This window comes from Ranitomeya imitator, chromosome 10 (assembly GCF_032444005.1).
Source record: "Ranitomeya imitator isolate aRanImi1 chromosome 10, aRanImi1.pri, whole genome shotgun sequence".
In the NCBI taxonomy this organism is placed as follows: Eukaryota; Metazoa; Chordata; class Amphibia; order Anura; family Dendrobatidae; genus Ranitomeya; species Ranitomeya imitator.
Genome location: NC_091291.1, coordinates 111,242,732 through 111,251,622, shown reverse-complemented (window position 1 = coordinate 111,251,622; position 8,891 = coordinate 111,242,732). Strand labels below are relative to the sequence as shown.

The 8,891-nt window shown below is 47.7% G+C and overlaps 1 protein-coding gene across 1 annotated transcript in view; it reads left to right on the top strand.

The window, feature by feature from the left end:
- The first annotated feature begins 5,662 nt into the window (after positions 1-5,662).
- The window catches only part of FOXJ3 (forkhead box J3), a 63,384-nt gene continuing 60,155 nt past the window's right edge, over positions 5,663-8,891 (top strand). The window contains exon 1 of the mRNA XM_069740892.1: positions 5,663-5,748. The gene's annotated coding sequence lies outside the window, so the exon portion shown is untranslated. The remainder of the gene's footprint in view (positions 5,749-8,891) is intronic.

Genomic DNA, 8,891 nt, shown 5'->3' with positions numbered 1-8,891 from the left:
AGACCCCCTGGAGCGATCGCAATCCCGGGGGTCTTTACAGACCCCCGGGATTGCGATCGCTGCAAATAGTTTGTAAAAAAAAAAAAAATGCTTTGCATTTCTCTCCCCTCTGATGTGATCGCACATCAGAGGGGAGAGAAATAGAGCCCCCGAGCCCCCCACCATACCGCCTGCTCCTGTCCCCGGTCCTCAGTAGTGGTCCCCGATCCTCAGTAGTGGTCCCCGATCCCCAGCCCACTGCTCCTGGCCCCCCTTCTTCTTCTCTGCTGGAAGAAAATGGCGGGCGCATGCGCAGTGCGCCTGCCATGATCTGCCAGCAGAGACCCAGCAACCTATGAGAATTTTCTCATTGGCTGCTGGGTTTTGATTACTGTAATATGTCCAATTACAGTGATCAAAACCCCTAATATTTGATAAACATGGCAGCACTTGGGCTGTACCTTTCTCTTCTCTCCTTGTAGTTGTTCTAGGAGAGAAGAGAGAGAGACTACAGTTCAAGTGCTGCCCTGTCAGTGACAAAAAACATAATATCTGCCTCCGCCAGCATCCCATTTACCCACCCCTGTTCTCCGTAATCCCTGCATCACCAGCAGAGGATTATAAAAAAAAAAAAAATTATAATTTTTTTTAAAAATTTTTTTTAGGGTTAGGGTTAGGGTTAGGGGTAGGGGTAGGGTTAGGGTTAGGGTTAGGGGAGGAATTAGATAAAATGGCTCGCAGAACTTTTAGCGCGGAGCAAGCTTACAGCCTGCTTTGCTCCGGCAGCTCCGGCAGCGAAACAGATTCTGCCCCTGAAGTTGAGCAGTTTTCAGACAATGATGACGACTCTTCCTCCACGGGATCCCCCAGCCCGGTGGTAGCGGAGTCGGTCGTCACTGCTGAAGCTTCAGAGGCAGGACCAAGTACCGCAGTCCCCCCACCGCTGTGGTATAATGACACCTCATTTTCCCCTCAAATTCCCCCTTTTTCTGCAGTCCCTGGAATAAAAGTAGATGTCGCCAATTTTACCCCCATTAATTTTTTTAAAATTTTCATTAGCCCCGAAGTCCTGCAATTAATCGTCCACCAAACTAACCTATATGTCCGGCAATATATTTCCCAAAAACCCACTGCCTTTCATTCCCGTTCCTGGATCCCCACAAATGTCCCCGAAATTAAAAAATTCTTAGGCCTCACCCTGAATATGGGTATAGTAAAAAAACCCACTCTCCGCTCTTACTGGGCAACAAAAGCTGTCCACTGCACCCCTGTATTTGCAGCCATCATGTCCCGAGCCCGTTACGAAGCCCTGGTGAGATTCCTCCACTTCAGTGACAATGCCCAAGCTCTCCAAAGAACTGACCCCAACTACGATCGGCTAAATAAATTAAGACCCCTAATTTCCCTCCTAAAAACTTCCTTTCTAAATTCCTATACCCCAGAGCAAAATATGGCAGTCGACGAGTCCTTGATGAGCTACAAGGGCCGTCTTTCATTCCGCCAATTTATTCCCTCCAAGAGAGCCAAATACGGCGTAAAATTATATAAAGCTTGCGAGAGCTCATCAGGGTACACGTCCACCTTCCTAATTTACGAAGGTAGGGACCGCCAAATAAACCCCCCAAACTGCCCCCAGACAATTGGTATCCCAGGCAAAATTGTCTGGGAGCTAATGACGCCCTTTCTCAATCAAGGGTACCACGTGTACACAGATAATTATTACACGAGTATCCCCCTATACAAATCCCTCCATGCTGCAAGTACAGGGGCCTGTGGGACAGTGAGGAAAAACAGATTGGGGTTTCCGTCACAGTTGGTGTCCAGACGTTTGGAGAGGGGGGCGTCATTTTCACTTGCAAGCGACCAACTACTTGCAGTGAAGTGGAAAGACAGGAAGGACGTCTATATGCTTTCCACACTGCATACGGACACCACTGTGACGGTCAGAGAGAGGGGTGCCACCAGGGACAAAGAAAAACCTGTCTGCGTCACAGAATATAATAGACATATGGGTGGCGTAGACCTGTCAGACCAGGTTCTGCAACCATACCTGGTCAAGAGGAAGACCAGGGCGTGGTATAAAAAGGTGGGAATCTATCTAATTCAGACTGCCACCTACAACAGTTTTGTCCTATACAAAAAATCTCAAGGACCACTAACTTTCCTGCACTTTCAGGAAAAAGTAGTAGAGAGCCTCATATTTGAGTCCATGGCACCGGGGGAAGCCTTCGACTCTGAGGATTCCCGGAGACTGTCAGAACGCCATTTTCCTCACCCTGTCCCTGTCACTCCCACCCAAAGGTATCCTCAAAAAAGGTGCCGAGTTTGCAGAAAGCATGGCAGGCGGAGTGATTCCCGATTTTATTGCCCCACATGCCCATCACAACCAGGCCTTTGTATCTCCCCCTGTTTTGAGACCTACCACACCACCTACAATTATTAGTTTGTTTTTTTTTCAATCATTTTTATTTTCTGCTTAGTGGCCCCAGTAGTACAATTTGGAACAATTGATAAATATTTTAATTAGTAGATCCCATTTTACCCCATTTCACAATTAATTCCAGAATTTGATCAATCCCATACCAAACTACTATCCCAACAAATTCTCATCCACGTACCCACGTCTGTACGCTCTAGAGTGTGGACCCCACAAATGTTCTTGCAAAGTCAGGTCATCTGAAAATTCTACGACTCGATCAATCCCATACCAAACTACTATTCCAACAAATTCTCGTCCACGTACCTATGTCAATAAGCGTTAGAATGTGGACCCCAGAAATGATCTTGAAAAGTGAGATTATCTGAAAATGAATTCTAGGACTTTATTACTCAAACATTTTTGACCATTTATCTAACTTTGACTGTTTTTATAACTGTCTTGCTACACAAAACTTTGGCTTCCATTTATATTACTTATATTTATGTTGATGATACGGGCATGATCATTTTATTGTAGGATTTCTAAAAAATGAGGAAGTTCCGTACTTATACACTATGGGCTTTACTTTATGGTTCTTGCCGAACCTCTGGTACCAGACAATACTTTCTATAGAGAACTGGTTGTTTTGTGCATATAGCGGTTCTGACCTTGGCGGGTGGGAGCTTGCTATGGTGTACCACGTCTATTGGCACATTCGTCTCTCATATAGGGATTGATGGAGCTAAAAGGACGTTGTACGACCAGTCTCTGAAAGTGTCTGCCATTCTAGCCCTGATGGTGTTCTTTCATCTTTGGAACAAACTCCGCTTTGCCACATAGTTGGCTGCATTTTCCTACACATTTTGCCCTTCATTCCAGTACAGTTTATTCTTCCTGCTACAATATACGCAAATGCGGGACAACTGTTTTGTTAGCAAGACCAATTTTATAGTCAGCCATTGTGTTTTAGGAGCATGCCTCCCTCTGTGAGTAATAATTCCTGGAAGGATTTTCTTTTTTGCTCAATGTCTCTAGAAGCTTTGAATGGGTCCTGGATCTTCAATTTCAAATAAAGCCAAATTTGTCACATTGTGCCCCTTTCTGTCCAAGCCCTGCCATTTGTCCAAACAGAACTTTTTTACTACATATGGGATATTGCTGCACTCATAATAAAGTGGGTAACGAATTGTGGGGTCCACTTTTTGATGTTATTTCTGAAAAATCGAGACATTCAGGTCTAAAACAAGATTCTCGTGGAAAAAAATGAATTTTTTCAATATGACAACCTAATGTTATCAAACTCTGTGTCATACATGTGGGTTCAAATTGCTCAATATACCCCTGATTAAAATCTTTGAGGGGTGTAGTTTCCAAAACGGGGTCAGTTGTGGGGGGTTTCTGCTGTTAGGCACATCTACAAACCCAAAATGACGTCCGCTCTCACAATTAAGAGATTAAAAAGTCAAACGGCGCTCCTTCCCTTCTGAGCTCTACTGTGCACCCAAACAGAGGTTTACCCCCACATACGGGGTATCGACATACTCAGGGCAAATTGCACAACAACTTTTGGGGTCTATTTTGTCTTGCTACCCTTGGGAAAATAAAAAATTGGGGGTGAAAAGATCATATTTGTGAAAAAAAAATGATTTTTAATTTTTTCGGCTCTACGTTATAAACTTGTGTGAAGCACTTGGGGGTTCAAAGTGTTGACCACACACCTAGATAAGTTCCTTAGGGGGTCTAGTTTCCAAAATGGTGTCACTTGTGGGGGGTTTCCACTGTTTAGGCACATCAGGGGCTCTCCAAACGCGACATGGTGTCCGATCTCAATTCCAGAGAATTCTATGTTGAAAAAGTCAAATGGCGCTCCTTCCCTTCTGAGCTCTACTGTGCACCCAAACAGAGGTTTACCCCCACATACGGGGTATCGACATACTCAGGACAAATTGCACAACAACTTTTGGGGTCTATTTTGTCTTGCTACCCTTGGGAAAATAAAAAATTGGGGGTGAAAAGATCATTTTTGTGAAAAAAAAATGATTTTTAATTTTTTCGGCTCTACGTTATAAACTTGTGTGAAGCACTTGGGGGTTCAAAGTGTTGACCACACACCTAGATAAGTTACTTAGGGGGTCTAGTTTCCAAAATGGTGTCACTTGTGGGGGGTTTCCACTGTTTAGGCACATCAGGGGCTCTCCAAACGCGACATGGTGTCCGATCTCAATTCCAGGGAATTCTATGTTGAAAAAGCCAAATGGCGCTCCTTCCCTCCTGAGCTCTACTGTGCACCCAAATAGTGGTCCCTCCCCACATATGGGGTATCGGCATTCTCCGGACAAATTGCACAACAAATGATGTGGTTCATTTTCTTTTTTTACACATGTGAAAATAAAAAAAATTGATTCTGAAGTAAAATATTTGTGAAAAAAAGTAAAATGTTCATTTTTTCCTTCCACATTGCTTCAGTTCCTGTGCAGCAACTGAAGGGTTAATAAACTTCTTGAATGTGGTTTTGCGCACCTTGAGGGGTGCAGTTTTTAGAATGGTGTCAATTTTGGGCATTTTCTGCTACATAGACCCCTCAAACTGACTTCAAATGTGAGGTGGTCCCTAAAAAAAATGGTTTTGTAAATTTTGCTGTAAAAATAAGAAATTGCTGGTCAAATTTTAACCCTTATAACTCCCTAATATTTTTTTTTTTTTTTTCAAAAATTGTGCTGATGTAAAGTAGACATATGGGAAATGTTATTTATTGACCATTTTGTGTGACATATCTCTCTGATGTAAGGGCATACAAATTCAAAGTTTGAAAATTGCAAAATTTTCGCCATATTTCCGTTTTTTTAATAAATAAACGCAAGTAATATCGAAGAAATGTTACCACTAACATGAAGTGCAATATGTCACGAAAAAACAATCTCAGAATCAGCGTGATCCGTTGAAGCGTTCCAGAGTTATAACCTCATAAAGTGACAGTGGTCAGAATTGTAAAAATTGGCCTGGTCATTAAGTACCAAATTGGCTCTGTCACTAAGGGGTTAAAGACAAAAATAAAAATTTAGGCTAAAGTAAATGAGCTGCGTGCATGAATTTTTGAAGAGTCTCTGCCTCATTATTCCCTGGAGAAGTGTCATTCAGGGTTCCGGCAAAGATAGGCGACAATTCAGACGAATGCCTGAGGTAGACTGTTTTGTTCGTGTTGATAAAGATAACAGTTTTTGAATTTTTTTCCCCCTTCTTCCAGTCCGCCACATTCTCGCAAGGCATGCCGGGAGTTGTAGTTTCTCCGCTCCCTTGCATTTGTTCCTCTCCTGGCCGACACGTCGGGACCGCACGGAGCTGCAGATCAGGTCAGACGCCGCTTATGCGACCATAGAACCGGGGCCGGGGGCCAGAGGCTGGGCTGCTGGAGCCCCGGGGGCCATGATACCGGGGGCCGGGTGTCAGCAGGAAGCCTCGGAGGCAGCAGCGTAGGGGGCGGTAGTGATGACTGGTGTGGGGGGAAATAGCGCCTCGCTGGGGCCGAGGACTCGCTCGTACAGCGGGGGCCTGTGTGTGCAGAGCCCTGGCTGCTGGTGGTGGAGGCCTGGTGGCCCTCGGGGGCCCCTGTGTCACCCTGCAGATGACAGGCCGCCCCTGGTGTCACACGGCCTGCTGGCTCCAGCCGGGGGCACAAGTCACGGCTCCAGGGGCCCCCGGTGGCGGCTAGCAATTAACCCCTTCACTCCCTGACTGTATAGTGCATGGCCCAAGTCACACGATGCGTCTGTGGAACGATGCGACTCGCCAGCGCCGCCATTTCCGTTAATTTTTCGGTCACTCGTGTTTTAGCTTCTTATTGGTGTCTAAGAAGTGACCGACATGACATCTGTCACAGCTTTTGGTGGTCTCCATGTTGGGGGGGGGCACGTGTGGTCTCCATGTTGGAGGGGGGGGCACGTGTGGTCTCCATGTTGGAGGGGGGGCACGTGTGGTCTCCATGTTGGAGGGGGGGGCACGTGTGGTCTCCATGTTGGAGGGGGGGGCACGTGTGGTCTCCATGTTGGAGGGGAGGCACGTGTGGCCTCCATGTGGAGGGGAGGCACGTGTGGCCTCCATGTTGGGGGGGGCACGTGTGGTCTCCATGTCGGGGGGGGGGGGCACGTGTGGTCTCCATGTTGTGGGGGGGAGGGGGCACGTGTGGTTTCCATGTTGGGGGGGGGAGGGGGCACGTGTGGTCTCCATGTCGGGGGGGCACGTGTGGTCTCCATGTCGGGGGGGGGGGGGCACGTGGGGTCTCCATGTCGGGGGGGGGGGGCACGTGTGGTCTCCATGTCGGGGGGGGGGGGGGCACGTGTGGTCTCCATGTCGGGGGGGGGGGGGGGGCACGTGTGGTCTCCATGTCGGGGGGGGGGGGGGGGCCACGTGTGGTCTCCATGCGGGGGGGGTGCACGTGTGGTCTCCATGTCGGGGGGGGGGGGGGCACGTGTGGTCTCCATGCGGGGGGGGTGCACGTGTGGTCTCCATGTGGGGGGGGGGCACTTGTGGCCTCCATGTGGAGGGGGGGCACGTGTGGCCTCCATGTGGAGGGGAGGCACGTGTGGCCTCCATGTTGGGGGGGGCACGTGTGGTCTCCATGTCGGGGGGGGGGGGGCACGTGTGGTCTCCATGTTGTGGGGGGGAGGGGGCACGTGTGGTTTCCATGTTGGGGGGGGGAGGGGGCACGTGTGGTCTCCATGTCGGGGGGGCACGTGTGGTCTCCATGTCGGGGGGGGGGCACGTGGGGTCTCCATGTCGGGGGGGGGGCACGTGGGGTCTCCATGTCTGGGGGGGGGGCACGTGCGGTCTCCATGACTGGGGGGGGGGGCACGTGCGGTCTCCATGTCAGGGGGGGGGGGCACGTGGGGTCGCCATCATTGTGCTGCTATATGGATGTTCATTACAAGTTGTCGTCCGGTCACAGGGTCCAAATAAAGCAAGTGGTCCGACCACTGAGCCACGAAATGTGTCTGCAGAGCCAGGATGGCAGTGACTTCAGAGATTCTGCCATGTGACAGGAGTGTGTGGGTTATCGCCATCAGCCCCAATATCCAGGACTGTCCACCTTTATTAGCTACTACGGTCTGGCTAGGACGGACCTGTGCAGAATAGTGATGAGCACTGGAATTTAGAAAGACTTTCCACTACGTGTAGCTTCACTGTACTATGGCTGGTGTAAAGAGTAATCTCCATGGAAACTTAATTTATATTTACTTTTTATCATTTATTCTGTATTCTACCCCAGAGCTGCACTCACTATTCTGCTGGTGCAGTCACTGTGTACATACATTGCATTACTGATCCCGAGTTACCTCCTGTATTATATTCCAGAGCTGCACTCACTATTCTGCTGGTGCAGTCACTGTGTACATACATTACATTACTGATCCTGAGTTACATCCTGTATTATACTCCAGAGCTGCACTCACTATTCTGCTGGTGCAGTCACTGTGTACATACATTACAGATCCTGTACTGATCCTGAGTTACATCCTGTATTATACCTCAGAGCTGCCCTCACTATTCTGCTGGTGCAGTCACTGTGTACATACATTACATTACTGATCCTGTACTGATCCTGAGTTACATCATGTATTATACCCCAGAGCTGCACTCACTATTCTGCTGGTGCAGTCACTGTGTACATACACTACATTACTGATCCTGAGTTGCATCCTGTATTATACCCCAGAGCTGCACTCACTATTCTGCTGGTGCAGTCACTGTGTACATGTACATACATAACATTACTTATCCTGTACTGTTCGTGAGTTAGATCCTGTATTATACCCCAGAGCTGCACTCACTATTCTGCTGGTGCAGTCACTGTGTACATACATTACATTACTGATCCTGTACTGATCCTGAGTTACATCCTGTATTATACCCCAGAGCTGCACTCACTATTCTGCTGGTGCAGTCACTGTGTACATACATTACATTACTGATCTTGTACTGATCCTGAGTTACATCCTGTATTATACCCCAGAGCTGCACTCACTATTCTGCTGGTGCAGTCACTGTGTACATACATTACAGATCCTGTACTGATCCTGAGTTACATCCTGTATTATACTCCAGAGCTGCACTCACTATTCTGCTGGTGCAGTTACTGTGTACATACATTACATTACTGATCCTGAGTTACATCCTGTATTATACCCCAGAGCTGCACTCACTATTCTGCTGGTGCAGTCACTGTGTACATACATTACATTACTGATCCTGAGTTACATCCTGTATTATACCTCAGAGCTGCACTCACTATTCTGCTGGTGCAGCCACTGTGTACATACATTACATTACTGATCCTGAGTTACATCCTGTATTATACCCCAGAGCTGCACTCACTATTCTGCTGGTGCAGTCACTGTGTACATACACTACATTACTGATCCTGAGTTACATCCTGTATTATACCCCAGAGCTGCACTCACTATTCTGCTGGTGCAGTCACTGTGTACATACATTACAT